This window comes from Momordica charantia, unplaced genomic scaffold, assembly GCF_013281855.1.
Source record: "Momordica charantia cultivar OHB3-1 unplaced genomic scaffold, Mcharantia_2.0 BLBB01000105.1, whole genome shotgun sequence".
NCBI lineage: Eukaryota > Viridiplantae > Streptophyta > Magnoliopsida > Cucurbitales > Cucurbitaceae > Momordica > Momordica charantia.
This window is the reverse complement of record NW_028275261.1, coordinates 1-12,198: the sequence shown is the minus strand read 5'-3', so window position 1 is coordinate 12,198 and position 12,198 is coordinate 1. Positions and strand designations below refer to the sequence as shown.

Sequence of the window (12,198 nt, the reverse complement as noted above, 5' to 3'; positions counted from 1 at the left end):
CTGTTTCAAAAGAATTATGATTGGAATAAATGTGATGATTTAATTTCATGATTCCGAGTTCGACCAGAAATTAAATAGGGGCCACAGACTCCCACGCGATCACATTCCAACAATCGATTAAAATTCAATCCTCCAAAACCTAAGGGTACGAGTGCAATGCCAAAACCACTGATGAACTTAAAATTCAAACCTTCAAGGTAAAGGGACGATGTGAAAAGTTCAAAATGATCAAGCCTCTGAACCTGAGGGTACGATGTACGATATGAAGAACAGCTGCGGACTTAGGATTTTAGCCTTTTAACGTTTTTAAGTTAAGGGTGCGATGTTAAAAATCCAGAGTTGGTGCAATGCATTGAATGCTAGACAGAGATTCAAATTCAAACTTTCAAATTATTTTAATTGAAGGCGCGACCTCAAAAGTAAGATGTGCGAGGTGACATTGGCTGCAGTTCAAAGAAAAAGCAAAGAAAGGAAAGATGTTGCCAACAACAAAGTAAAAACAAATGGGAGCTTCTTTATTGAATGGAGAGCAGAGCCAAGGCTTATAGACCTTGCAGCTCTGCCCTGACACTTACAAACAAAAAACAAAAGAGAAGAGAAGAAAGACAGCGAAAAGCCTCTTGAAGGGTGGTCGCCTAAGAGCCTACTTGAGGAGCGCCCTCTTGAGTGGTGTCGTCCTGATCTTCTTCGAGGTCGGAGTAGTCAGAGTCCAGATCTCTGACGTACTTATCCACCAACGCTTGGGGGCCAGGGGTGCCGCTAGGCCCAGACGCCCACTGCTCAGCATACCTCTTCTTCAGACCACCGAGATCGATTTGAAGGTCAGGCATGTCGGAAGCAAAGCCCTTCATGAGAAACTTGAAGCCCGCGTCAGAGAAGTCTTTGGCAAATCCATCGAAGTCAGGATGTTGCCTAAACGATTCCTCCAATAGGGCTCCATTGCTGAGACGCTCCTTCATCGTCTCCAGCTCGGCAGTCGCATGCTTCAGCTCCTCCTCCTTCGCTTCAAGCGCCTGGAGCATGTCGTCCTTCTCCTTGAGGAGTTGGAACTTCTCCTTCTCCAAGCCCTTAATAATAGCATGGGCAGCTCGGAGCTGGGCCTTGCGTCTGTCTTCTTCCTTCTTCAGCAGCTCGGCCTTGGTCTCCACCTCGACCTTTAAAATTTCCACCTCAGAGTGAGCCTTCAGCAGCTCATCCTTCATGGCGGAGGAAGCAGCCTCCAAGGCAGTAGAGAACTCCTCTTTCTCCCTCGCTGCCAGAACTTCCCTCCCATCCAGCTCGGCCTTCACTGCCAGAGCCGATTGAATGGAAGCAACGAACGCCTGAGAAAAGGTACAAATAAGAAGTTAGACCGAGCTACCTGTTAGGTAAATTGAGAAAAAACACCAATCTTACCTCAGCGGCGTAGTCGATGGTCCTCTGCAGAACGGACCCTGGGTCACTTACAAATTTGGACGCCCTCCTTAGGCAACGGTCCAAACTTACGGCCGAGATGCGGGACACCTGGTCCCTCACCCCAGAACTTGACGGCTCAACTCTGAACCGTGCCGTCACATCGGACGTCCCGCCCATCCTGGCCTCAGGATCGTCCACCCGATCTGTGAAGCTCGCAGGCAAGACCCCACGAGCTCCGACCTCCAAGGGGGAGGTGGTCTTCTTCTTCTTCCTCCTTCGCTTCAGAGGGACTTCCTCCCTCACCTCCTCGCCTAAGGGCGAGACGTCCACCGCCTCGGTCTGATCCCTGGGGCGCTTCTCCCTCGAGGGACCCCCAGAAGACTCCAGCTCGATAACTGGGGCTGGATCTTCCGAGGCTGGCCCTACCACAGCAGGAGTGGCAGGTTTCGAATTCTGGGCGGCCTCAAGAGCATGAGCTCGGCCCTTGGACTTGCGCTTCACGTTGCTTGCAAATCCGCAAACCATGGCTGCAAAATAAAAACAGGGGTCATGACTGGAATGTTTATGCTGAACGCACGCGCTAAGCGTGGTAACAATTATATAGATGCAAGCGCACACCTGTCAGAGTAATATAAAATGGATGGAGTATCCAAGTATCGATCCTCAAGGACTTCTAAACAATTTCCAAACTCTGAAGTTTTAAAGAATAGTGAATGTTGAAATGAGTGATTCTTGTAAATGGGAAGTGGTCACAAATAATGGTTTTGGATTTGGGATTTGGACTTATAATAATAAAACCTAGCCCGAATTACTTCAAGTTAGCCAACAAAGAATCAAGGACATGCTAAGGATAATATGCATTTTACTTTAGAAACTAACGACTACGCTTCTCACTTTACTTATGTCTAAGCAAGTTCAAAGTCCTAAGACATTCCCTAATATGTCTATTATGAGATATATCTTAGTTTTAGGATGGAAATAGTCGCAACCTCGGGTTAAGGTCCTATGTCTAGGCTACTTAAGCGGAACCCTTATGTCTAAGGCGCTCCTCTCCTCGGTTTAACCACTCAACAATGCAAATAAGCAACCTTTTCAGTATTGACTTGTTAAGACTTACAGTGGCCTTCTCTAAATCCTAACTTTTTTGGGAAAACATGTTGAGCAATGAATGGAAAGTAAAAACACTACTTCTTAGCAAACCCTTTTTAGACATAAAAGGCTAACTATCCATAACCGGGCTAGAGACGGGAATTTAGAAAGACATATTGAAGAAAATACAGCAAGTAAAATGGTTGAATGTGGAATGCATGTGTGAAAAACAAAGGTTAACTAACGGAGAGTTTTTATCGGGATTGAGAGCTTCGCCCTTCTCTTTCAAGCAAGGGAGAGTGTCACGTGCTCTTTCCTCCAAAAACACAACTCTCTTAACTAAAAATAAAGTAAAGGCAAAGAGAGAATAAGCAAAGTGCTAGATTTTTATATATTTGAATAAGTAGAAAATGACTAAGTACAAATGGAAACAAAACAAGCTCAATAAAAGAATGTAAAGTGCTCGGGATTTAAAAACCAAAAGTAACTAATGAAAGCAACTCAAAAGTACTTAGAAAGCAACAAAGAGACACTAAAAATGATCAAGAGAAGGAAGCAAGGCTTGATGAATTTGGTGGAGAAGTTGCTGGAATTTATAGCTGTGCAGAATTGGTTAGGTAGGTCCTAAAACGATGGTGAATCATCCATTTCCAACTCCTTTGACTGACCAAATCGTGCTCAAACTGATAGTGGAACACTTCTTCTACACGTATGCATCGGTTGGAACCACCAAAACGCATTGGAAGACGCGTTTCATTAAGGGCAAAGTTGGAAGAAAAACTGTTTTCTGCAGGCTTCCCAGGCGCCTGGCGCCTCCTGAGGTGTTTTTTCGTCTTTTCGCTTCTTTTGATTAATTTGCACTCCCAAATGGTCCTAAAATGTCATAAATACAACATAAGCCATCCACAAACCATAATATATGAATTTTGCATGAATTGGAACTCAAACGTCCGAGAAAAATCCGAAACAAAGCTGAAACATTGTAAAAACAGCATCTAAAACCTTCTTTTTACGCATGTAAACAAGCGTAATCACACCCCCAAACTTAACTTTTTGCTTGTCCTCAAGCAAAACTTAGCAACTTTAATCAGCTTTCTAACACATGGACAAGGAAAAGCAAAAGCAACCGAGATGTTCAATCATAAATTGTCTCAAGGAAAAGATGTCAAAGCCTACCATTCTATTGCCTTGTAAACTTAGTCACTATAAACCAAGTTTGAAGTGATAAAAACTTTTTCTTTCAAAATCTTTTTTTCTCTTTCAAAAACAGAAAACGTTTTCAAATACCCCTAAGGAATCTGCACACTCCCTTTTTACACTAAGACTTTTACATCTGAAAGACCGGCTACTAGCCCCTGAGGTTTCCACACACTAACATCGGTTTCAACCACAGCTACTCGTAGAAAAACTTTGAAACTAACAGCTAGGTCATAAAACGACGACAATGAGAAACACGAAGTCACTTATCACCATCCTTACTGCTATTTTCAAAGTCAACACCCAACCTAAAACTAAATGGGTGTCTACAGTAGGACTCGGGAATCATAAATACATTTTCTTTAACTCTCAATGTTTTTACCGCTCTTTTCTTTCTAACACAAGTCTTTTCCCCACTCTTATTTTCTCTCAACAAGACTCTTTTTACTCTTTTGCAACTTTTTTTTTTTTTCTTTCTTTCGTTTTTGTTTTTTTTTTTTTTTTAGCTAAGTGCTTTTTCAACATTTTCTTTCTTTCCAACTGACTCTTTTTCAAAAGAAAATAGCATGATTTTTTAAATATAAATAACACCTTTTATCTTTTTTTTTTTGAAACAACGACTGACACAACGACTGTCCCCCCCAAACTTAAGAGAGACAGTGTCCTCACTGGGAAAAGACTTTTGCATCGGATGAAAAAGGCTTAACAGTAAAAAGGACAAGGACTTCCTATATAGGGGCAAAGAAAAAGCTTAAAGTCTGTAAAGATCAAAAAGACATAAAAGAAAATGAGTTTATCACATAAACAAAGGAAATAGCTCAAAGCTTAGTCAGGCATAGAACCGAAAACTCAACAATCTCTTATAATCATCATCGACATGAAATCACATGCACAGCACAGATGCTTCAAAATAGGCATGTGAAAAGCTAAACTAAGGTTAAGTGAAGGCATACTTTAAGTGATCAGAAGATAACGATACTAATTTATTCATGCTTCAACTGAGCTTGAAACATAATCAATACAAAAAAAACATGCGTAGTAATGCTAGAATATGCAAACTACGTCATTAACCAAAAAGAAGAAAACACAAAAAATAGCAAAGAAGGAACCTCCCCTTCATGAAGTCGGAGGTTGTGGACTAGGATCAGTGTCAATACTGGGAGATGGATGACCAAGGATAGCAGCTAGCGCTGGAGGCCATGAAGGTAAAACCGCAAAATCCAATGAAGCCCTTAAGTTGTAGATATGTTGCACGACTTCTCGAACCTGAGAGTTTTCGAAATGCTGGAAAAAACAGGGCAGGCGCCAGGCGCCTGCGTAATTCTTTTTTTTTTTTTTTTTTTTTCAACATTCTTTTTTCTTTCTTTTTTGTTTCTTTTTTTTTTTCAACGTTTTCAAAAACATTCTCTTAATAAGAAAAACTTTATAATGAAACAAAGAGAAAATACAAGATACAAAGACTTCCTTCCTTTACTTTTGTTCTTTCAAAAACGGATAAGAAGGAAAAAACATTTTTCGCAAAAATTTATTGACCTGAAAGTTGAATAGAGGTTTTTCCTCTATCCACTGGTTCTCCAAAATACGGCTTAAGTCTCTGCCCATTTACTTTAAAAACATTTCCTTTAGAGTCAACTAGATCCACTGCCCCATATGGGTAGACTTTAAAAATTTGAAAGGGACCGGACCATCTAGACTTAAGTTTTCCAGGGAAAAGTTTCAACCTAGAGTTGAATAACAGAACCAGATCACCTTCTTGAAGATTGTTCGGCCGAAGACGCCTATCATGCCACTGTTTAGTTTTTTCCTTAAACAACTTAGCATTCTCATAAGAAAAGTGTTTGTGTTCTTCTAATTCCAACAATTGTAACTTCCTCGCTTCACCTGCAGCCAACAAATCAAAATTTAATTTCTTAGTAGCCCAAAATGCTTTATATTCTAGCTCAAGAGGCAAATGACATGCTTTTCCAAAAACTAGCCTATAGGGGGACATGCCGAGGGGAGTCTTAAATGCTGTCCTATATGCCCAAAGTGAATCATCAAGCTTAAAAGACCAATCCCTACGGTTAAGATTTACAGTTTTTTCTAAAATGTTTTTTATCTCCCTATTAGATATTTCGGCTAACCCATTCGACTGAGGATGATATGCTGTTGCAACCCTATGACGCACATTGTATTTAGTCAGCAACTTTTGCATAGACCTATTCACAAAATGAGCCCCCCCATCGCTTATCAGACAACGCGGGGTTCCATAACGCGTAAAAATGTGCTTTTGCAGAAAACGAATGACAACTTTGGAATCATTGGTAGCAGTTGCAATGGCTTCTATCCATTTCGAAACATAATCTACTGCTAACAATATATAAAGCTTACCATTAGAAGATGGAAATGGACCCATAAAATCTATACCCCACACATCAAATATTTCAATCTCCAGGATCGGGGTTTGAGGCATTTCGTGGCGTTTAGATATATTACCTGTCCGTTGGCATTTGTCACAAACCTGGGCAAACTTATGTGCATCTTTGAACAGAGTGGGCCAAAAGAACCCACTTTGCAAAACTTTGGCTGCGGTTTTGTGTCCTGCAAAATGTCCTCCATATGGAGACATATGACAAGCGTCTAATATCGCCTCGTGCTCTTCTTCTGCGACACACCTGCGTAAGATATTGTCAGGTCCTAGCTTATATAAAAAAGGCTCATCCCAACGATAACATCGAACTTCATTTAAAAATTTCTTTACCTGTTGCTTGTTGAACTCATAAGGAACTATTCGACTTACCAAATAATTTGCTATATCGGCATACCACGGAACTGAATCAACTCGCAAGAGTTGCTCGTCAATAAACTGTTCACGTATAACAGTTCCATCATCACAGAGCGGGGATTCCAATCTAGACAGGTGATCAGCAACTTGGTTTTCAGTACCCTTCCTGTCCCTAACTTCAATATCAAACTCTTGAAGTAACAAAATCCACCGTATCAAACGTGGTTTAGCATCTTTTTTAGCAAATAAATATTTTAAAGCAGAATGGTCAGTAAAAACAATGACTTTTGTGCCTATCAAGTAAGACCTAAACTTATCAAAGGCGAACACAACTGCTAACAGTTCCTTTTCAGTAGTAGTGTAATTGAGTTGTGCACCGGTCAGAGTCTTACTAGCATAATACACAGGATGCAAGATCTTGTTTTTACGTTGTCCTAACATAGCTCCTATTGCATAATCACTAGCATCACACATGAGCTCAAAAGGTAAATCCCAATTAGGTTCGATAATTATAGGGGCTGAACTTAGAGCAACTTTCAACATTTCAAATGATTTTAAACAGTCATCATCAAAAACAAATGGTCTATCATGTTCTAACAATTGACACAAGGGTTTAGAAATTTTAGCAAAGTCTTTTATAAAGCGGCGGTAAAATCCCCCATGCCCTAAAAAACTTCTAATCCCTTTGACATTTGTAGGAGGAGGTAGCTTTGAAATGATGTCTATCTTAGCGTGGTCTACCTCTATTCCTTGCTTGGAAATTTTGTGACCCAAAACAATACCCTCTTGTACCATGAAATGACACTTCTCCCAATTTAGGACTAGGTTTGTTTGTTCACATCTCTCCAATACTCTCTCCAAATTAACTAAACATGCGTCGAAAGAATTTCCAAAAACAGAAAAGTCATCCATAAAAACTTCTAGAATATTTTCTACCATGTCAGAGAAGATGGCCATCATACACCTCTGAAAAGTCGCGGGTGCATTGCATAGTCCAAAGGGCATTCGCCTAAAAGCGAACGTACCATACGGACACGTAAATGTTGTCTTCTCTTGGTCTTCTGGAGCAATAGTAATTTGATTATAACCCGAATATCCATCTAAAAAACAATAGAAATCCTTACCTGCCAGACGGTCGAGCATCTGGTCAATAAACGGGAGAGCAAAATGGTCTTTCTTTGTTACCTTGTTGAGTTTGCGATAATCAATGCAAACTCTCCACCCGCTCACAGTTCGGGTTGAGATGAGCTCATTCTCCTCGTTGGCCACCACGGTTATACCCCCTTTCTTTGGTACACACTGTACTGGGCTTACCCAGCTGCTGTCGGATATTGGGTATATAACACCGGCGTCAAGCCATTTGAGAATTTCTTTCCTTACAACCTCTTTCATCTTCGGGTTCAACCGCCTTTGACTCTCAATAGAGTTCTTAGCATCTTCTTCCAATAGAATTTTGTGCATGCAAAAGGCCGGGCTTATCCCTCGGATATCTGCTATCGTCCATCCAATGGCCTTTTTGTGCTTCTCCAAAATCTGCAATAAAGAATATTCATTAGTAGGTGATAAATTGGAAGCTATAATAACTGGTAAAGTGTCGTTATCCCCTAGATACGCATATTTCAAATGCGACGGCAATGGCTTCTGCTCCAACGTGGGTGGTTCCACTATGGACGGAAGTAACGACTTGCATTCTTCTTTTTGTATTTTTTCAACAGGATTAGCCACATCTTCTGGTCCTTCTGCTATCTTATCAAGCTCTTCTTCAATCTCTGTAACTAACGAGTCATAAAACTCATCAAACATAATAGGATTCAAGCTATTTATAGCAGAGCACTCTTCAAAGTCTCCTGGTAATTTCATGGCATCTAGAACGTTAAATTTAACTTCTTCATTGTTTACCCTCATTGTAATTTCTCCCTTCCTCACATTAAAAACTGTGTCCCCAGTGGCTAGAAATGGTCTTCCCAAAATAATGGGAACGTCTAAGTCTGCCTCGCAATCTAGAATGATAAAGTCCGCAGGGAAAATGAATTTGTCCACCTGGACTAAAACATCTTCTATCTTTCCCTCAGGTCTTATGATAGATCTATCTGCTAGTTGGAGGGTAACCGTAGTAGGTCTAGCTTCTCCTATGCCTAAAGATTTGAAAACTGATAATGGCATAAGATTAATGCTAGCGCCTAGATCACATAATGCCCTACCTAAGTTTTTTCCTCCTATGGAACATGGAATGGTAAAACTGCCAGGATCATTACATTTCATGGGTAGCGGGCTGCCTACAGCTTCACTACTACATTTTGTCATGGCTACCAGTTCATGCTCTCCTATTTTTTTCTTCCTAGAAACTATATCTTTCAAAAACTTAGCATAATTTGGCATCTGTTCTAGAGCATCTACTAATGGTATATTTATATGCAATTGTTTTAAAATATCTAAAAATTTTCTAAACTGGGAATCATTATTTTTCTTAACTAATCTTTGTGGAAACGGGGGAGTGGGGGTAAAAGAAGGCTGTACCTGTGGAGGAACACTCGGGGTGTCCTCATTACCTTTTCTAATATTTTCTTTTTCTGGTGTTGTTGGATTTTCTGGTATCTTTACAATTGGTTCAGTGGACGGAATCTGTACATCTGTTGTTGGCATTGTTGGTCCATCATATGCCAGTCCACTCCTGAGGGTGACAGCTTTGCACTGTTCTTTCCCTTCTCGTTTTGGTAATTCAGTATGGCCTGGAAAAGAACCTTGTGGTCTATTCTTCAATTCATTGGCGAGTTGTCCCAATTGGGTCTCAAAATTCCTCATTGATGCCGCTTGGGATTGTATCACTGCGTCGGTTCGGGCCATGTACTCCTTCATCATATTCTCAAGATTTGAGTTGTTATTTTGAACTGGTGGAGTCTGTGTTCTCTGATTGTACTGCTGTTGCGGTGGTGGGATGTATTGCTGTGTAGGTGGAACATAGGGCTGCTTATTCTGCTGGCTCTGCCCTTGATTAAAACCGCTCGAACCTCCTTGTCCTCCCCATGAGAAATTAGGGTGGTGCCTCCAACCTGGGTTGTAGGTGTTCGAATATGGGTTAAAGTTTCTATTGTTCCCATGTCCTACATAAAAAAACAGAAGCAGGGTTATGTGGACAATTATCATAAATATGGTTTTCACTGCAAAATGAACAAATGAGATCGTTGACTTGGCAAACAGGGGCAGGAGTGCAATAATCCGACTGCACAGGTTGTATCGGCGTGGCTAATGGATTTTTTTATTCCCAATGCCATCTCTTTCAGCCTCTGGTTCATTGTAACCATCTCTTTTTGCATCGAGGTCGCAATGTCCAGAGCCAAAACTCCAGCTGGATCTTGCTTCTTTGGTGCTGCCCTAGATCTTTGCGAACACCATAGTTCGTTGTGTGAAGCTAAGTCATTTAGGATGTCAACTATCTCGTTGAATGTCTTCTTTGTAAAGGCTCCGTTGGCAGCATTGTTTAGCATCATCTTAGTAGGATGATCTAAGCCTCTAAAGAAATGTTCTATCTGGATGCATGCCGGCAAGCCATGGTTCGGACATTTCCTGATTAGTTCTTTAAATCTCTCCCACGCCTCGTGAACAGGTTCACGATCATACTGTCTAAAGGAGATGATCTCCTCTCTGATATCAGCGTGGCGAGTAGGTGGGAAGAATTTTGTTAAGAACTTCTCCACTAACGACCCCCATGTGGTGATGGATCCCGGTGGAAATGCATTGAGCCATGCTCTAGCTTGGTCCTTCAAAGAAAATGGAAAAAGTGTTAGTCTCAGAGCATCGTCTGTTATACCAGGTAATCGAAATGCATTTGCAATTTGAATGAATGATTTCAGATGATCATGTGGATCCTCATGTTCCTGCCCTCCAAAATGTCCAATTGTCTGCAACATTTGGAACATCATTGGTTTAAGCTCAAAGTTTGCGTGGGCTGGAATAGGGTTGACTATCCCTGAATCAAAGTTCTCAAATGTCGTGGCGGCATATTCTCGCATTGCCACGTCTCTGTTGTCCGCCATCTGGATATGGTTGAATTCATCATTTCTCGCATGATCCCTCATATTACCGTTAACAGCAGGTGGATCAACCGGATCACGAGGTGGAATATCTGCCATTGATGTGCTCGTACTCTCTACCTCACTTTCAGGACTGATTTCACCTTCTCTCTCTTTTTGCTTTTCTAGTTGTTTTCGAAGTCTTTGCTCCTTTCGAGTTTTTCGAAGGGTCCGCTCAATCTCAGGGTCAAGGGGTAGAAGAAAAGATCTTGTGCTCATGCACTTTAACTTACCCTTGTGAGATAAACGACCAAAATATAGAACAAAAACGGTGGATGGAAATTACACCCAACAACAATTCACAAAAAATAAAAACTAAAAGAATTTGAAAATAATTTTAAAACTAAAGTCCCCGGCAACGGCGCCAAAAACTTGACTGGAATGTTTATGCTGAACGCACGCGCTAAGCGTGGTAACAATTATATAGATGCAAGCGCACACCTGTCAGAGTAATATAAAATGGATGGAGTATCCAAGTATCGATCCTCAAGGACTTCTAACAATTTCCAAACTCTGAAGTTTTAAAGAATAGTGAATGTTGAAATGAGTGATTCTTGTAAATGGGAAGTGGTCACAAATAATGGTTTTGGATTGGGATTTGGACTTATAATATATAAAACCTAGCCCGATTACTTCAAGTTAGCCAACAAAGAATCAAGGACATGCTAAGGATAATATGCATTTTACTTTAGAAACTAACGACTACGCTTCTCACTTTACTTATGTCTAAGCAAGTTCAAAGTCCTAAGACATTCCCTAATATGTCTATTATGAGATATATCTTAGTTTTAGGATGGAAATAGTCGCAACCTCGGGTTAAGGTCCTATGTCTAGGCTACTTAAGCGGAACCCTTATGTCTAAGGCGCTCCTTCCTCGGTTTAACCACTCAACAATGCAAATAAGCAACCTTTTCAGTATTGACTTGTTAAGACTTACAGTGGCCTTCTCTAAATCCTAACTTTTTGGGAAAACATGTTGAGCAATGAATGGAAAGTAAAAACACTACTTCTTAGCAACCCTTTTTAGACATAAAAGGCTAACTATCCATAACCGGGCTAGAGACGGGAATTTAGAAAGACATATTGAAGAAAATACAGCAAGTAAAATGGTTGAATGTGGAATGCATGTGTGAAAAAACAAGGTTAACTAACGGAGAGTTTTTATCGGGATTGAGAGCTTCGCCCTTCTCTTTCAAGCAAGGGAGAGTGTCACGTGCTCTTTCCTCCAAAAACACAACTCTCTTAACTAAAAATAAAGTAAAGGCAAAGAGAGAATAAGCAAAGTGCTAGATTTTATATATTTGAATAAGTAGAAAATGACTAAGTACAAATGGAAACAAAACAAGCTCAATAAAAGAATGTAAAGTGCTCGGGATTTAAAACCAAAAGTAACTAATGAAAGCAACTCAAAAGTACTTAGAAAGCAACAAAGAGAACACTAAATGATCAAGAGAAGGAAGCAAGGCTTGATGAATTTGGTGGAGAAGTTGCTGGAATTTATAGCTGTGCAGAATTGGTTAGGTAGGTCCTAAAACGATGGTGAATCACCCATTTCCAACTCCTTTGACTGACCAAATCGTGCTCAAACTGATAGTGGAACACTTCTTCTACACGTATGCATCGGTTGGAACCACCAAAACGCATTGGAAGACGCGTTTCATTAAGGGCAAAGTTGGAAGAAAA

General features: G+C 40.6%; 1 non-coding gene across 1 annotated transcript; it reads left to right on the top strand.

Annotated features, from left to right (window-relative positions):
• The first annotated feature begins 9,988 nt into the window (after positions 1-9,988).
• LOC148207691 (small nucleolar RNA R71) lies at positions 9,989-10,095 on the top strand. Its single transcript, XR_015787717.1, has one exon. It is a non-coding gene; the product is annotated as a small nucleolar RNA R71 (small nucleolar RNA).
• Positions 10,096-12,198: the final 2,103 nt, after the last annotated feature.